A 2,886-nucleotide genomic window follows, 5' to 3' on the forward strand; every position below is an offset into this window, starting at 1 on the left:
CCCAATCCTTCCTCTTCCTCCCTTACCTCCCCTCCTCCTCCTCTTCCCGCTGTCCCTCCTCTTCTACCTCCCCCTTTCTCAGCCTTCCCTCCTCCTCACCTCCTCCCCTCCTACTCACCGCCTCCCCTCCTCCTCACCGCCTCCCCTCCTCCTCACCGCCTCCCCTCCTCCTCACCGCCTCCCCTCCTACTCACCGCCTCCCCTCCTCCTCACCGCCTCCCCTCCTCCTCACCGCCTCCCCTCCTCCTCACCGCCCCCTCCTCCTCACCGCCTCCCCTCCTCCTCCCCCATCTTCTTCCTCTTCTACCTCCTCCTCTTCCACCTCTTCCTCTCCCCCTTTAGTATCATTCTCTTTCTCCCATATTCCCCTCATTCTCCTCCTCTTCCTCCTCAACCTCCTTCTCTTCCTCCTCTTCCTCCCCGTCACCTCTCACCATCTCTCCTTCCTTCCCCCTTCCCCATCTCCTATTTATTCTTCCCCTCCCCTACCCCTTATGATTGAAATTTCCCTTACAATAGTTTGAAACATTCATTAGGGGGAATTTTCCAAACGTCGAACTATTTATTAGAGACCCTACGTAGATTTTACACCTCGCTCCTATTTCGCTTCATAATGGTAATTTTATGAGCCAACTTTTTCAGCAATATTCGTACAATCATGAAAATATGACGTATATAATTATGAAGTCACACTTATTCTTACCTAAGGACAAACAGGTTACAGTGCCAAACAGCAATTTCCACATTACACCGATCTTTTGGTCTTTAGCCTGTGTTTATAAAAATGTTAACATTGCATAAACAAATAGAACAAGAACAGAAAAATGATGATTAAGATAATGGCTAATGATGCTAATGTTATCACCTACCAAAACCAAGAACGATATTTTCCAGCAGGATTTTCACTTTCACTGGCCCAAAATATTGGAATGCCCTTCCCGGCACATTAAAAGAAAAACCCTCTATAAGTGGTTTCAAAAATGCCCTCAAGCACTTTTTGTTGCAAACGAATCAGAATAAGTAGTTCCCCGTTTTTGTTTTTTGGTTCGTTGTTTTTCCCCCTTTATTGTATTTTGTCTGGCATGGGTCATTCAGTGCTCTGTGGCATTCATGTATTTAGTTAACACTGGTTTCAAGTGGTACCTCGTTCGTTTGAGCAAATGCATTTTGTAGGGGCCCCCTATGGGGGCGTCTGGCGGGCCCTTAGCAGCAGAAATTTTGTCTGGCATGGGCCATTCAGTACTCAGTGGCATTCATACAATTAGTTAACACTGGTTTCAAGTGGTACCTCGTTCGGTTGATCAGATGCATTTTGGGGCCCCCCTCAACTGGCCCCAGGGGCCACATGCAGCAGAGGGACTCCGGCAGACGTCCACATTTTGATATCCAAGGTTTTTCCCAAATGTTCCAATACTCAGATATTGTTACCTCGTTCGTTTGATCAAAGTGTTCTGGGCTGCCGGACTATAGGCTATGCCCTTACGTACAACTGATATATTTTGGTTAATTCGAAGTTTTAAATTACAAATTATTTTCCAAAACATAATCATGTCCCTGTTATACAAACAAAAAGTGAAACGTTGCATCGAATTTTTCACAAGTGTTGCATAAATTATTATTCACTGTATGCCATTTATATAAATTTTCATTTGAGGCAATAAACCTATGAATCATCTTTAAATTTAATTGTTTAACTTTATTATAAGGAATTTGCATTAATTTAAATGAAAATACATCCTTCTAAACAACTTAATTATCTAAATCTAGAAAGGAATCATGTATTTATTAAAACGGATAACAAGTAAAACGGCTATAAAATAAAATCAAGCACATGGTGGCTATTTTAATATGATTGAAACAAAAACATAAAATACTTAACAGATCAATCTTCAAGGGCTTTAAACAAAAAGATCAAGTAAAAGGAGGCACCTTTTCTTTGTTCAAAAGGGCCCTTTTGGGGTACTTAAAAAGGTTGGGGGCACTGTGACCATTGTCTAACCCCTCCCCCTTCTCCCAGGATCCCCGCCTCTAAATTAGCTTGTTTGCTTCGTTTTGGTTTGTGATGTTTGTGAAAACGCTTGTTATCTTTAATAAAAAAAAAATCATAATTCTAGATCGAAATTATTCAAAAGCTGTGTTAGGTATTAGGGCCAATGTTCTTATTTTGAGGAGTGGGGCGTACATTTATTTATATGTGAAAATACATGTTACGCTAATAACATGCCGAAAGTGGATTGACAATTATGATTCAGCTTCATTGGAATACCTGTCAGCGTCAAATGTTTTCAGAGGGGTGGGGTTTGTGAGTGGATCAAAAGGATAGATATTGATAGTATCACCATTATATTTTGTTGCTATGCACGTTGCGATACAAACAAGCTGGTATTAATGATACGCTGATTAAAAAGAACCAAGACCAATTTGCACTATCAGACAATTAAATATCGACGTTCATCACATTACCTTAATGGAATATTTCCGGCATGGAAAAAGTCTGTATTTTTAATGAATAGATGTATAATTGAATTGCAATAAAGCGTCTCACTTGGATGCTCTTGTTTTGGTAGGATAATGATGGGCATCGTTTTTTTCCCAAACGTTGGTACTTTCAATGGCTCATACAATAACAAAGATAGAATACCAGTGAGTTCATTAATCTGAAAATGTTATAACGGTTAAATTGTAAACGTTAATTTTCCCCCAAACGTTTATATTTTACTTTTGAGTGCATGCATGCACTCAGCCCCAGCATTTGCAATTCCCAACGAATTTATCTACCCAGACAAAAAAAATGGGAAGGGGTGGTCTGTATTGGTACTTAATTCTGTTGTACATATAGCTAGTGTGTAAATGGGCGTGTAAGACGTACGGATAGAGAACATTACG

Source organism: Strongylocentrotus purpuratus, unplaced genomic scaffold (genome assembly GCF_000002235.5).
Source record: "Strongylocentrotus purpuratus isolate Spur 01 unplaced genomic scaffold, Spur_5.0 spur5_scaffold_13, whole genome shotgun sequence".
Classification (NCBI taxonomy): Eukaryota; Metazoa; Echinodermata; class Echinoidea; order Camarodonta; family Strongylocentrotidae; genus Strongylocentrotus; species Strongylocentrotus purpuratus.